The 15,928-nt window shown below is 42.7% G+C and overlaps 1 non-coding gene across 1 annotated transcript; it reads left to right on the top strand.

Annotated features, from left to right (window-relative positions):
- Positions 1 to 3,353: 3,353 nt before the first annotated feature.
- Positions 3,354 to 3,459, top strand: LOC140639291 (U6 spliceosomal RNA). The gene has a single exon (XR_012036062.1). It is a non-coding gene; the product is annotated as a U6 spliceosomal RNA (small nuclear RNA).
- The last annotated feature ends 12,469 nt before the right edge of the window (positions 3,460 to 15,928 follow it).

The raw sequence follows: 15,928 nt of genomic DNA, 5'->3' as shown, positions 1-15,928 counted from the left end.
CCACCTCAGACCTTTGTTAGGGAATCTTAGTCTTTGTCGTCTTGTTTGCCTCCAGCTTTTATGTACTTTTTCCCTCCTCATCACTATCCTGATCTGAGATATGCTTGAATTTTCTTGCTTGTATTCACTTCTTGCCTAGATTATTTACCTTGTATTTTCTTATTTAGTTGTAATTTTTGTTAAATTCTATCTTCAGGTTGCTGTAGACTAACTAGTAAATTACTTCTATCCGATAGGTCAACACTTAGTCAGGGGTGCGGTACCTGACTCCTTTGGAGCCATATCACGACTGCCATTCCTTTTATTGTTCAACTGTTTGTTTTAAGTCTGTTTGTTGGATAGTAATCTCTATAAGAACAGAGAGTTTGTCTCATACCCAGACATTTTTAAACCAAAATGTATCCATGATACTTGTTAAAGAACAGAAAGGTAGAATGTACTCAACAGAACTACCATGATGGTGCTAGAAGCCACAGAAATGGAGTTTTGAACTGAGGGAATGTGATTGGACTCAACTCTCAATACGAGGAAAATGGGAATTTATAGCAAAGGAGTGGGGTGCGGGATGGAAGGGAGTCAGTAAAAGGGAAATAGCAAGGATAAGGGCTATTCTGGCTAAACTGACCTAACAGGATGCTTGCTGAGTGTAGATCACAGTGCTCAGACATGACCTGAGGGATGATGGAGGATATGGGACCCCATCAGGATATCAGGAATGGGGGATTCTGGTTAAACTGATACATCAGTGTTCTTGTAACACTGGGCAATGCAGAGATCAACACAGAAAAAAAAGGAAAAAAGTCAAGGCCTAGTTAAAAAAGATCTCAAAAGAACCCAGTAAGAATTTGATCAATGGAAGAATTTCTGGAAAAAAAAAAAAAAAACAGGGTGGGGCAAGAATCTTCATCACTACATCTCCAGATCCTAACAGAATGCTTCCACATGACAAATCATCAGTAAATATTTGCTAAATTAGTTAGCATAAAAATGAAAAATGTTGGTCAAATTCATTGATTTCTATGTTAGTGGAACCAATGGTAAGATAGGCTTTCTAACAGAAATTTGTCAACGAGTTATATTATTACTTAGGAACACTCCTCATTGGTGATAATAGAACAGCATAAAATATCAAATCTGAGAAGGAATCAGTGCAATGAAAAGATTAAAAGTCTTTGAATCTTGGGACACCTGAGTGGCTCAATCAGTTAAGCATCTGCCTCTTGGCTTCAGCTCAGGTCATGATCGAGCCCCATGTCGGGCTCCACGTGTAAGGAGTGTGCTTCTCTCCCTCACTCTCCCTCTGCACCCCCCCTCTCTCACACACACAAGCTCTCTCTTGCACACACACACTCTCTCTCTAAAATAAATAAATAAATAAATAAATAAATAAATAAATAAATAAAATCCTTTTAAAAAAGGAAACTTTTGAATTGTATAAGAACTTTTTAAGATCCTAAGTAATAAATTTATTCTCTGTGTGATCTTAAGCAAGTTATTAAACCTTTCTGGGATTTCGATTACCTGGAAATTGGTGGTTATATTAACTAGGTCACTTATTTATGGGTTAGAAGGGTTGACAAACTATGATCTATGGGCCAAATCTGTTCTTGTGCAGTCTAGGAACAAACAGTGGTTTTCACATTTTTAAATAGTTGAATAGAAAAAGGAAGAGGAAGACAGACTCTATGTGACCCACAAAGCCCAAATATTTACTATCTGGCCCTTGGGAGAAATAATTTGCTAATCCCTGTGTGATGGTTAAATTTATATGTCAACTTGACTGAACCAAGGAATGCCCAGATCAACCTTATTTGGAGGGTATGTCTGTCAGGGTGATTCTGGATAGGTTAGCATTTGAATCGGTGGACCCAGATTGCTTTCCCCAATATGTGTGGGCTTCATCTGATCCATTGACAGGTTTCAAAAAGAACAAAATAGAATAAAAAAGCAAAGGAAAAAGAAATGTATTTCCTTGTTTCCTGCCTGCTGAGCTGAGCTATCAGTCTCCTTCTAACTTGGAAAGGAATTTGCACCATGGGCTCCCCTGGTTCTCAGGTCTTCAGATCCAGACTGGAATTATAACACCAGTTCTCCTGGGTCTCCAGCTGGTAGGTGGCAGATCTTGGGACTTGTCAGCCTCCATAATCATGTGAGCTCATTCCTGAGAAGAAATCTCTTCCTGTGTTATATATGTACACTATTGGTTCTGTTTCTGTGAAGAACCCTGACTAACATACCCTAAAATGGTAAAATGCTAACGAGCTGATATAGGCAGTTGAGGTAGGTTAATGAAGGGACTGAGTCAAAGCAAATTGTTTTTTTGTTAACAATGTCATTAATTAATATAGAGGAAAAAAACATTCAATAGGTCAATAATCACCAAGTGCCAGAAGGTGTGTTGATTTTCTCCAGCAACAAAATCTCATCTAGAAAAGCAGCTACTAGAACCACCACCAGATTAGGCTGACAGTAACCCACTTTCATTCTCTAAGATCTGCCTGTCTTCTAAACAGACCCAAAAGGTGAGCTGAATTGGAGCTGTAGACATCGTCATTCCTGCATCTCCCAAGTCCTTGCAGGCACTAGCTTCAGCCATCGAGTAAAGGCGGGCATAGAACACCCTTCCCGGTTTGCGTGGAACTTTCTTGGTTTGGCATTCTAGGACTCCCCTCAGTCCTGGATGAGCCAGAGTGGTTCCTCATCCTAATATAAGGAGTATAATAGTGATTTGGTTGCTTCTAAGTGACCTGGAGAACTAGAGGAAAGAAAATTATAAACTCAGAGTTTTAAGTCAACCACCCAAAGTCTGGGTCAGGACCTGAAACTCTAGAATGGACTGTCCTGAAAGGAACCTTTGCCTTACACGGGGATTAGATTATAAGTGTCTACTGATACCAATTTAAGTAACTGTTTTGCCACTGCATGCCGTGAAAAACAAGTGCACTTTTTACCAATGGAAACAAGGTCATTGCTGCCTTTAATCACATCCAAGAACCAATTCCAGAAAATCCAGAGCCAGTTCAGGATACCAATCCTTAAGGTTATGTTCTTCTGGAACCATGTCAATATCAACTTCTACAGTAGGTTCAATCAGAGAAAAAGAACTGGCCTAAGTGATACAGAAGAAGGACTTTATTATGAGATTAGGCCTTTCAGTACCCTGGGGGCTGGTAGTGCCGCACGTTGTATTTGAAAGGAGAAAACAAAATTTTACTACTCAAAGAGTAAATTCAGGTTAAACTCAGCCAATTTAGAACTTCTCATTTTCTGCTTCTCTCAAAGAAATGGCATATAAGTTCCCAAAGAAGGGTCATCCAAAGAAGCCAGGAGGTGGAGTTGCGGGGAGGGGGATTGCGCTCTTTGGTAACACATATACCAAAATTGGAACCATACAGAGAAGATTAGCATGGCTCCTGCAGAAGAACGACATTGCAAATTCATGAAGTGTTCTATATTTTTGCCTGTGATTTGCCCTGGGTCTGTTTTCCAATAAAAGAGGGAAGAAGAAGGAGAAGAAGGAGAAGAAGAAGAAGAAGAAGAAAGAAGAAGAAAGAAGAAGAAGAAGAAGAAGAAGAAGAAGAAGAAGAAGAAGGAGGAGGAGGAGGAGGAGGAGGAGGAGGAGGAGGAGGAGGAGGAGGAGGAGGAGGAGGAGGAGGAGGGAGGAGGGGGAGAAGGAGGAGGAGGAGGAGGAGGAGGAGGAGTGGGAGGTGGGAGGTGGGAGGAAGCCTTGTCCCCCTAGTCTCCGGGGCCTACGCTCTGCTGCCATCTAGTGAGATTCCACCCGCCCGCAAGGCTCTGTGTCCTCCACCCACCTTGGCATTCCTCGGGGCAGCCAGGTTCCCACCTGGTCCTTGGTCTGAGGGTCCACGCCTCTTTCCTCTGGGGTGTCCCTCATCAGGAATAGAAAACTTTCTCAGGTCTTCCAAGCTTCAGGCTCTCTCTCTCCCCCCCCCCCCCCCCACCATTTTCTCTCAACAGCTGTGTCTCCTTAAGGATATGGGGGAAACCAGCACCTCACCCCAGCCCAGCGCCACCGACTTCCATGGAACCTTCTGACCTCTCACTGTACTTTGGGGCCCTCCTGCCACAGAGGCACGGGGACCCCCTGACACAGCGAGGTGGCCTTCCCGTGCGGTTTCAGACGGGAAATGAGGAAACAGGTGCTCCTACTTCCCGGGGGGCCGCCCTCTCCCCTCACTGAGCCCTTGCAGGCTCTCCTCGCCCTTCGCCGGCCAGCGCCAGCCTTACCTCCTCCACTCTTCTCCCAGTTCGGGCCCACGGAAGGTTCCTCCTTCCTGTTTTGCTTGACTTTATTTTTGTTTGCTGGTGCCGGATTTATGTGTTACGACTTTACTAAAATAGTCTAAATATTCCGTGCACACTCAAAATGCTGCATTTTGTCCAAACTTGTATAACCAAGCGAAAGCTGAGCTGCCTGTCTGCTGGTGAGGGCCTTGGGGCCCTGCAGGCGCCCGGCCTCCACCTGCGGCCTCCACCTGCGGCCTCCACCTACAGCCTCCACCTGCAGCAGGGATGTCGACCTCCTGCTCAGCAGCAAGAAACAGGCTGGACCAGATCCAGAGCATGGAAAACAAAATAAAACAGGGCAGTTGAGAAATGCAAGTGTTCCTGATAAAATAAGAATGGAAATTAATGGTACAAAGTTGGAAATTTATGCTTCCTACTCGAAGCTTCTCAACAGTCAGAGAAATCAAAAAACTAATAAACCCTATCTCTTCTGGTTGGAGCCCACTTAATTTGCAACTGCAAAATCCAGTCTGTAGCTTATGAAAGCAATTCTTCTCCTTCAACAGCTATTGACGAGAAGATGCAGATTTTCAGCACAGGCCCCTCGCAGTGATGAATGGATATCATTTCCTTTTGGACTAAGTTCCTGGAACTTTGGTCACAAGTAACAGCTTCAGAAACCTTGGAGATAAGCAATAGCCCAAGTGAAAGTACCTACGAACAAGATTTAAATACATATGAGGGTGACCTCTCGAAGCAGCACAGAAAAGCCCCTGTGCCCACTTCCCCCCACCCACCCCATTCTCTGAAAAAATAGAAGTGTGCAATGTAAAAATGTAAGGAAAACATGAATTTGCTCAATTTGGCTTTCCTGAGATAGTGTAAATATTACATTTGAAACTGTTTTAACAGGAAGCAGATTTTAGTTGCTGGAAACAAAACGTGAAATGTTTCTAAAGAAATGAGGAATAAATTCTTCTGCTGGTGTGTAACGGAAGATCCTAAGAGCCTGTGAACTGCACCACCATGTTATCTTCCCTATTTGTCTGGTGACCATTCTTTTTTTTTTTTTTTAAGATTTTATTTATTTATTCATGAGATACACAGAGAGAGAGAGAGAGAGAGAGAGGCAGAGACACAGGCAGAGGGAGAAGCAGGCTCCATGTGGGGAGCCCGACGTGGGACTGGATCCCAGGTCTCCAGGATAGCGCCCCGGGCCAAAGGTGGCTCTAAACCGCTGGGCCACCCGGGCTGCCCTCTGGTGACCTTTCCAACAGGACCGTCTCCCCATCGCCACACCCTGCTCCCCCACCCGGCCCGAACTCAACATGCCTTCTGTTGGGTCCTCCTTCGGCTCAGGGCCTGGGAAGACCAGCAAGATGCTGGGGAAGTGTGCTGCACCAACTTTATTCTTATTTTGTTGTGTTTGTTTGTTTAAGATTTATTTATTTATTTATTTATTTATTTATTTATTTATTTATTTATGAGAGAGAGCGTGAGAGTGCACGAGTGGGGTTGGGGCAGACGGAGAGGGAGCATCCCCTGCAGACTCCCCACTGAGTGCAGAGCTCTACACGGGGCTGGAGCCCCTGACCCATGAGACCATGACCTGAGCCAAAACCAAGAATCCAACACTTAACCTGCTGAGCCATCCAGGTGCCCCTGTTCTTATTTCTGGTAACATCGGAAAAACAAGCAAAATTTCTAATTTTTGCCTTCAAAGCAAACATTTCTGCCTTATCTGAGTCTGATTTTTATTTGTAAGGTTTTGTGAGAACTTGATCGGTAAAGTCGTCATTTAGTTCAACAGGAAATGTAATATCCTGCAGGCTTGTTCAACCTTGATTCCTCGTATTTCTGTACTAATTCACTTACCTATCTAGAGATTGGAGAGTATCTCTAGAGCAGGAAAACCGGAACTTTGAAACTCAGTTGGGATCTAGGTTTCCTACTGTGGCTGCCTTTTCTTCTGGTCGAGCTCATTTTTTTTATTTTTTTTAGGATTAGTCTGTTTGGGTTGCTATCACAAAATACCATAGATTAGGCGGATTATATACAACAAATATTTATTTCCTACAGTTCTAGAAGCTTCAAAGTGCAAGATCCGGGAGCCAACACACTTGGATTCTGGTGGGAGCCCTCTTCGGGATCGCAGAGGCCGATGGCTCACTATGTTCCCCGGGTGAATGAGCGAGCAAGCCCTCTGGAGTTTCTTTAATAAGAGCGTGAATCTGCCTTGATGATTCCCATCGTGATCTGATCAAAGGCTCCAGCCCCCAATACCAGCAATTTAGGGGTCAAGATTTTAACATGTAAAAGTTGAGAGGACTCACACACTCCGGCCACAGCGAGACCCGGGCCGGTTCATTCGCTGGGCCTTTCGGCCTCTGCTCCTGGACGGTCGGCACAACCACGGGGCGTGGTTTCCCTTGCGAAGCACAGGTTGGGTTTAGGCTGCGTACTTTGTTTCCAGGTAGAAACTCTTCGTGGATATCAGTTTCCAGACGAGCACATTTCGCGGGAAGGTGTTGCAGCGCTCGGGGTCTTCTCACTGCTGAGGGAAAGGCCCGCTGGAAGGAATGCAAGAGACTGTGTCAAGTGGTTCTGGAAAACATACCAAACCTGGAAGACTCTGCGTCACTGCACACGTTAGGTTTTCTTTATTGTCTTGCAGGTTCAGCAGCTTCTCAGAAATCTGAAGGAATGTCGTCCGCTGTCAGGATCCGGGCGTTTAGGCCCCAGGCCTCCTGTGACAGGCAGCCCAGCGGCTGTGCTCACGCTGCCCTTGTGCCAGGGGGAGATTTTAAACCTCTCCTTGCCACGTTGATCCAGCTCAGTAGTCTCCCAAATCATAATTTAGACCCATGAGAGGTGCTTTCTCACTTAAAAGCCACGATAATGATATAAATGTGTTGGCGTCTAACCTGTGTTCTATACTCTGGGGCAAAGGAATTCTCGAAGGCCCCGGGCCTAGGAACACCAAGGGAAGGACCATGGCATAGAAAGCAGTGGGTGTGGGCGAGAGGGGCATACGGGGTCACGCTGACCATATCACTCTGCCACAGGATCTGTGGTCCAGGCTGTCCGTCTGTCCACAAGGAAGCCCATGTTCTGACGCCACCTGTCAAGAATTCCAGGCTCATTCCCTGTCCTGCCTAATCCTTCCCCTCACGCACGTGTGCCCCTTGCCCCTACAGTACATCGTCTGTGCCTCCTCATGCTCCATGACCAGGAGGTTTGGTTTTTTTCTTCTCCACTAGAACCTTTCGGTGTAACACCCCCTCCATCTGACAGCACGTGCAGTAAGCACCCAGCTCACATCGATGAAGGAGGAAAACAAGTGATGAACACTGCTCATCGCCTACAGGGTTGATTTTAATCGTTGAGCGCTTACCTTACCTTGTCGCTTGACAAACAGATGACTGTTCACTCCCCGCTCTGCCCCCTTCAGGCCCCACTTCCATTATGGCCACTCGACTGTGAGGTCTTTGAGGACAAGAAAAACATCATTAGCCTGTGTCCCCTGAAGCACATATCCCACTGCCTGGAACAAAATTAGTATTTTAACTGAATTCACAATATTTTCTCAGGTTGGCTTTTGCACCTTGTGTATCACTAAGTGGGCACTATTCTATCCTCCGTCACAGGCTTTAAAATGCATTTTATAATCTTCTCACTTTATCTCATAAGATTTACTGCAAATGGAAGTCACTGTGAGTGAGTCAACACTTATCATCAAGCTATTATGAAGATTTCAAAATGCTTTAAAATTGATTCAGCAGTTAAATATTTCTCCATTGCTCCTTAGAGAGGCCCTAGAAATCCTCCTCTTCTCCTTCTCTCGGTAACTTTATTTTATTTTGGTTTCTCAACATTTTTGTAGGACATTAAAACAAACCACTGAGACAAATCTATGAGGCAGTTTAAATGAATTGGAATTTGTAAGAACTTTCCTTTTTAATCTGAGTCCTCTAGGGAGTAGTAAAGGCAACATTTTGCTCTTGCAATTAAATTCATTCTGTCTTTTTCTTTAGAAGAAATAGAGGTTCCAGTATCAGGGCTCATTATTTCATCTTCCATAAGAGTTTAAACACATCTAACAAGGTAACTGGCTTTAGGAGGAACGAGATACGAGGAAGTAGGAAATCCATGACATAAAGTATGATTTAAGGACAGAAATCTGATAGTAACACCCTTGTGGGAAAACTATTGGACTTCAGTCAGTGATGGGGTCCAGTGTTAGTTATATTAAAGACATAATTCTTGTACAAAGGCCAAAAACTATTGTGGTTTTGTTTTGTTTTGTTTTTTGTCCTCTCTGCCAATCTAGTCAATTTCCTCGCCTGGTATTTGTGTTCATTGTCAAATTATACCATGTTGTGGGTAGGCTTCCAGAACCTTCCCACTACCAACAGTGGTAATAAGATATTTGACTTGCAAGTACCCCCAAGAAATCAAATAACTTTAATTGGATACTAACAACTTTAGATTCTTAATATAAAACAGCATTTCAATGCTCTATGCAAAGAGCTAGATCATAAATTCAATGTAGACACTTTCTTTTCTAAAGTAAAAAAAAGAAAAGTTCAAAAGGAAAAAAAAATTACCTTTCACTTACCATATCCTAGGGTGGGGGGATAGGTTACATGAGTGATGGGGATTAAGGAGCACACTTGTGATGGGCACCCGGTGTTGTATGGAAGTGTTGAATTGCCATAATGCACACCTGAAACTAATATTACACTGTATGTTAGCTACCTGGAATTAAAATAAAAACTTTAAAAAAATAAGTTTAAGGGGCACCTGGGTGGCTCAGTGGTTGAGCATTGGCCTTTGGCTCAGGCCATGACCGCCAGGGTCCTGGGATCAAGTCCCACATCAGGCTCCCTGCATGGAGCCTGCTTCTCCCTCTGCCTGTGTCTCTGCCTCTCTCTGTGTGTCTCTCATGAATAAATAAATAAAATCTTTTAAAAAACTAAAAATTAAAAATGAGTTTACAAACATTTAAACAATTACCATTTCCTAAAGGAGAAAATTATCACTCTATAATAAACATGAAAGCTCTCTCTTCTTCTATGATTAAGTCACATCTCATAATAGGAATTTGATATTCAAACAATGAGAGAAATCAGATTGTCAAATTTTTTGAAGAAGTGACAAAACAACCGCTTTGTTTTATTTATCAAAAAATCATATATTAGGGGAACCTGGGTGGCTTAGTTGGTTAAGCATCTGCCTTCGGCTCACATCATGATCCCAGGGTCCTGGGATCCAGCCCCACGTGGGACTCTCTGCTCACTGGGGAGTCCGCTTCTCCCTCTGGCCCCGCCTCTCCCACCCATGGTCTCTCTATCTGAAATAAATAAGTAAAATCTTTTTAAAAAACCATATATTAAACTTTGCTTTGGAATGATTTCTCAAGTTAAGCAAACACAAAACTTAGAGCACAAACACAGAGGAACTTTGATGAAAGGATTCCAGCAAAAGCAGAAAGACATTGGTACAAGGAATGTCTTAACTATAAAGAAAAGGAAGTTGCAAGGTTTTGGGCCAAATGTTTGTGGCACCCAATGTTTGAAGCTAGTGTCAACTGTTTCTTTGTGCACCCGAGTCAACCATTTACCTCATTCCCAGAGAATCGAGTGAATCACAGCAACACAGACATCTCAGCAACATCCTCTAGGAGATAAAAGGAATAAAAGAAAGCAAATATTAAACTTATATCATTATTTTCAAAGGAAAAATGTTTAAAGCAGTTTCTCCAGTTGGTTTTCTGTTTTATTGTTGTTTGGTTTGGGTTTCAGGAGTGGAATATGCAACCTCATGTTCGGGATCTAGTTTTCTTCAAAGGCACAGCAATGTGTGTTGTCTTCCAAATTTGCAGAGTCCTGATGGAAACATTAAGAATCTTAGGGAATATTAACTGCTTTGTACCCCCTTCAATTTTTGTTATTTCGGGCAGCCCAGGTGGCCCAGGGGTTTAGCGCCACCTTCGGCCCAGGGCGTGACTCCTGGGGTCTCGGGATCGAGTCCCATGTCAGGCTCCCTGCATGGGGCCTGCTTCTCCTTCTGCCTGTGTCTCTGCCTCTCTCTGTGTGTCTCTCATGAATAAATAAATAAAATCTTAAAAATAATTTTTTTTTGTTATTTCTATTTTGGTTAATCAGAAAAAAAGAACTAACATGAAATTAGAGGTAATTAGTCACAGATCATAAAATGAACGTTCCCTAAAGTGGGTCATTAATTTTTACATCAGTTACTTAAAAGGTGGCACTGAAATTAATGTCCAGCATGCAAGAGGACTCAGGATCAAGCCTGAAACAGCAACGTAGGACCCGAGAGCTCAGACGAAGGTTGCACATTGAAAATGAGTGAGAGTAAGCAACGAATGGCACATGCATGCTTCTCTTGAATTTCTGTATTATTCTAGTCATCTGTATTCCCCACATTTGTCATTAAAGCTCCTGGACATAAGAACCTGAAAAATATAATTAAACTTTTTATATACATTCAATTAATATGCATTTCATAATTTTGAAATTTTGTGACCAAATAAAGACACTTATCTTGCAACAATTGTTTGGTCTACCCTTTTCTTTCTTTAAGAGCACAATACCAGTTTGCTTTAAAAAAAAAAAAAAGCAGCATCACTAATGAAAACACCAAAAAAGAAATATTTTTGGAGAATGGCATAACAGAATAGAAATTCTCTAAAGACAGAGTCTCAATTTATCATTTTCTTCCTCTTATCCACTGGAAAAGATCCTCAATCTCCCAAGAATCAGTTTTTGTTTATCAGGCATATAAACAAAAGAATCCACAATTTATAATGTAAGAATGATAATAAATTAGAATGCCATCATGTATATTCCCTGTGGCATTTTTTATCTAGCAGCTGTCTCCTCTGTCTCTGCTAATTCTCAAAAACAAAACTAAATCTAGATAGTCCTCTTATAAATTGTCATATATTTCTGGGAACATTGGAAAATCTTCAGCTACGCTGCAATTGTGTCACACTATATATAGTAAGAAAATTATTATATTTTTGTCAACTTCCTGGTAGCTGTTGGAATTAAGTCAGGTTTTTATGAAAAATCACCAGAAAACCTTTTCTAATTATAGCATTGCCATTTGAGTAACTGATCATAGATTCTAATCTGTTCTAGTATTCTATTAATGTTTTAAATTACTAATACCATGTTATTGAACATCAATAGAGCATATTGTAGTGCTTAGGAAAATGCCTGACACAAAGTAGATTATTCAATATTTTTTTTTTTTTAATAAATGAGGGAAAAGGGGCTCCTGGGTGGTGCAGTTGATTGAGCATCCAGCTCTTCGTTTCAGCTCAGATCGTAATCTCAGGGTCATGGGATCGACCCCGAGTCGGGCTCCACGCTCAGTGTGCATTCCACTTAAGACTCTCTCTCCTTCTCCCTCTGCCCCTTCCCCCGTGCATGCTTACAAAGTAGGACAGACAAGTACGGTAATAGTTATAAGACAACAGAAAACACAAGAGTCAGAAGATAAGGGAATATACAAGGGTTAACCAGAGAGCTCAGCAAAGGTGTCATGGAAAAGGTAGCATTTGAAACAAATAATGAAAAGAGGTAACAAGCCTTTGCCATATGACATTAGAGAAATAGGATATCCCAAGCAAAGACAACACAGTGTACTTTTTGGGTTTCTTCAAGGAGCTATGACTAACCCACTTTTACTGGAACAAATGGTCAATGTAGAAATAAAGCACAAGAGTAGCCTGAAAGTTGATGTTCAGCTTGGGGCTGGGGGGTCCACGCTTATTGTAGTAGGTAAAGGCTTAAGGTTTGTATCAGTCAGGATCTGAAGCAGACAGCACATTCCAATGGTATCAATGAGCGGAGTGGGGTGAAGAGAATATTTACAAAGGGTGTGGGCTGAGTAAGGGGCGACAAGGGGTAGGAATAACATCCTGCCACAGCAGCAGAGTCAGCACCACTGGTCCCAAAAGGCCAAGTGGAAGGAAATGTTACTGGAACCTGAAGAGAGAAGCTGTAAGAAAATGCCTCCTGACATGAAGCAAGGCCTTCCCTGGAGGTGGGCAGGCAACCTGAGTGAGCAAGGAGAGAGCCTAACTTCCTTCCCTCCAGGCTGCTGCAAGTGCCCCCTACTAGCTAAATCCAAATGCAAGCCAGAGGCAAGGAAGCCCATTGATGTGGTCCAAATAGGTCTTCCTCCCAGGGCATCCAGCAGGACAGAGAAGGGAATGGATGTGGAGAGGCAGGAGGCAGATACCTAGCACAAAGTTTGGGGGGCATAACTCTTCTTGGGAAAATTAATCCAACAGTGTGGTGTCAATCCAATAGAATCAAGATGTGCACCTTAAGAAACTTCTCTGTTGGAGAAGACTAATAAAATGAGAGATTGGGCCTCAATGACAGTGGAAAAAGAAGTGAAAATTTGTCTATGAGAAAAATTATGGTGATACATTTTGAGGCTTCCAAAGGGTTGAATGGGGGAAAGGAAAATAAGAAACCCAGGTTTTTAAATATCAGTTCCTGGGAGAATAGGCCATTTTAGAAATGAAAATTAAGTGCTGGATTTTAGAGTAAAATAGGTAGAGCTGCTGAGTCCTTCTCATGGGAATGGAGTAAATGGGAGAATGTGTGCTAAGAGCAGCACCTTAGAAGTCAGGCACAACCCAAAGCACAAGAAAATGAATCCAGATCAATTTGGGGTCTAATATTACCCATATACCCTTCCTTAAAAAAACAAAACAAAATAAAACTACTTTTAAGAAATCATGCTGCCGATCTTTTCCCAAAAAATATTATCCAAAAAAAAACACATAAATAGGCAAGTCTTAGGGAAGGACAAGTGGGAAATATCTAACATAGAATGAAAAAAAAAAAAGCAAACAACTGTAGTAATTGTGGCTATAAAACAAACTGCACAGTCATAACACTCAGAAGGCTGCATAAAATAAAATCAGTAATTTGGCAATAAAACAAATAAAATTCCAAGAAAATACCAAAACAAAGAGTAGGAGGGGGAAGAGGGAAGAAGCATCACTGTCAGCAAGGTAGTGTCATAGGGCCAAACCCATAGGTGGAGAGAAAAGAATGTGTCTGGAAGAGGTATCTGTGCATGGAGGAATTGGAACATAATCAAAATGTCTTTAAAATTGGGGATGGGAAGGGGTGCCCGGGTGGTCAGTCGGTTAGGCGTCTGCCTTTGGGCCCAGGCCATGATCCCAGGGTCCTGGGATGGAGCCTTGTGTCAAGTTCCCTGTCCAGTGGGGAGTCTGCTTCTCTCTCTGCCCCTCCTCCTGCTCTCTCTCTCTCTCTCAAGTAAATAAAATAATTTTAAGATGTTTAAAATAATAATAATTAATTAAATAAATAAAATTAGAGGAGGGGAAATATGGACAGTCAATAAGTTGCTTGGAAACAGCTAATCTTTTGTAAAACGATTACCATGGGATGTGTTATCATGTATCGTTACATACCCGGCAAGTAGCAGAAATTCAAACTAACAGTTGCTTAAATAAAGTGTGGGTGGGGGGAGGTGTTACATGGTGGGTCGACAAGCACTCTGGGGACGGGCATTTCGGGAATGACAATGGCTTAACAATGTCACCAAGAGCCAGGTTGTTTCTCTTTCCACTCCCCCATCGTTATTCTGCTGGCTTTTGCTTTCACCCTTAGCCCCTCAAGACATAGCCAGATGTGCCCGCTGTACCTTATGACCTCAGGCCTGTATTCCAGGCAACAGAAAGGGGAGAGGCAAAGGGCGAAATGGCCGTAACAGTCCACACGTGCACCCAAATCTCCCCAGTGGTGGCATCTATAACTGGATTATTTTTTCATTGGTGTTTTTGTAGTTTTTGTTTTTGTTTTCTGCTTACTCTGAATTTTTCCAATGATCGTGCGCTGAATTTTGCCAGAAATATTTTATGACCTTATTTCCATTTTGCAGAAAGATTAATTGATCAAGAAAATCATAAATCTCTTCCTAAATCAGTAAGCCTCTATTGCTCTATGATTCTCAGCATTTTGAATGATCTTAAATTTTATTTTTAGCACGGACCACGTACCAGAATCCTTCTTGTGGAAAATGAGCTGCAGTGAAAACTTACTTTTATGTACCAAACCCCTGGGAGCACAAAAATTATGGGTTGTCTTAGCAAAAATGCTGAGCCTCTAAGAACTTTAGTTAATGCATCCAGAGAGGTTCTGTATTTCCAAGTATCTAATTGCAACTGTTAAAAATCTTTCCCAGCATGATCTTCCCAGAAGGGGAAGATGTGAGAACAAGAAGAGAAAAATCAACCTACAATGAACTTTTCAATACTCACCTCTATTTTCAGATTTTGCTTAAACAGTCTAGAACGTGCCCGTTTTTACCATCCAGGTGAATGTGATTTTTAAGCACCTAATAAAATCATAGAGTACCAAAAAGATTGCTAGATTTTGGAAAGCAAAGAAACGGCTGTGCTTGAGTTAGAAGTAAGCCCTCACTGTTCCCCAAACTAGAATGGTTCCTGTGATTAACGTCCGTGATATACTGAGGATTCTAATCAGATTAACGATCTCATAATGCGTGGGTTAGTCATACTAACAGTGGTGGCAGAAAAGCAGTTAAAGTCTGAAAGAAGAAAATGGTATTTAATTTAGGGTGACAGATTTTCCTTCCTTCCTGGTCTGCAAATAACGCAAGAAAGCCACTTGCTGGGTGCCGCTCCCCAGCGAGTCAATAGCCTTATTAACTACCCGGACTCCCCCCAGCAATTCCGGGGTGGGGGGCAGGGGGGGTCCCCCCAGGCTGCTCAGCCCCCAGCATGCACTCCGCCCTCCCACGTCAAGAGGAAGAGGGTGGACCCTGGCTGTGTGTGTCCCCTTCATTCTCTTCTCCACCAGTGGGATTGTGTCTGACTCACAAAAAAGAGCAGCTTCCACGTCAGCCAAAGCTTGCAACGGTAGCTCCCTAACGTCGGTGTGAATCCGTGCTCTCCACTGAGCAGAATCACCATCTTTAACAAGTCACTTGACATATTTGGTTCTCGGTTTCCTCACCAGTGACGTAGGTGCCATCGTGAAGATGACGAAAGAGCGGGCCTCAGCAGTGCCTTGAACACAATGACCATTTAATATGTTTTCGCTGTAGTATATATTATTTTATGTTATGTTACATGATATTGTTAAAGCCCCACCCATTTTTCGAGACTCCTACGTTCCCGTCCAGCTTTCTCGAGGAAGCCGTCACCTCCACAGGGTAGTCTAAGCAATCTGCCCATTTTTGTAAGACGTATTGTCCGTCCTGTCTTATAAGTCACCCCCCAGGTGTCTCATAACCTCTCGGGAAATCTTGATCCTAAAGGGTCTGGTGTCCTAATCCTGACCAAAGTAGGAGAAATACTGTGGTCCAACAGCCTGTGTGTTCTGGAATAATTCTGAGCCCTAGACTTCATGCAAATGAATGAGCTCCACCCAACTTGCTTGTCCACTAAGCTGATTTTCTTTTTTCCAGTTCGAATTTCCTTGCCTATAAGCCCAGGTGTCCAGAGCCTCACATCTTTCCCTGAACCCATTGTCCTGAGTTTGTATCTCTCGCTATCTCCTGCCTACAATCATCTCCCCCAAAAGGGAGGAGACTATCTTTCCTGCTTCCTGCTTCCACCTCCCAATCACAGGTAAGGACT

Source organism: Canis lupus, chromosome 8 (genome assembly GCF_048164855.1).
Source record: "Canis lupus baileyi chromosome 8, mCanLup2.hap1, whole genome shotgun sequence".
Taxonomy (NCBI): domain Eukaryota; kingdom Metazoa; phylum Chordata; class Mammalia; order Carnivora; family Canidae; genus Canis; species Canis lupus.
This window is presented reverse-complemented; position numbering and strand designations above follow the sequence as displayed.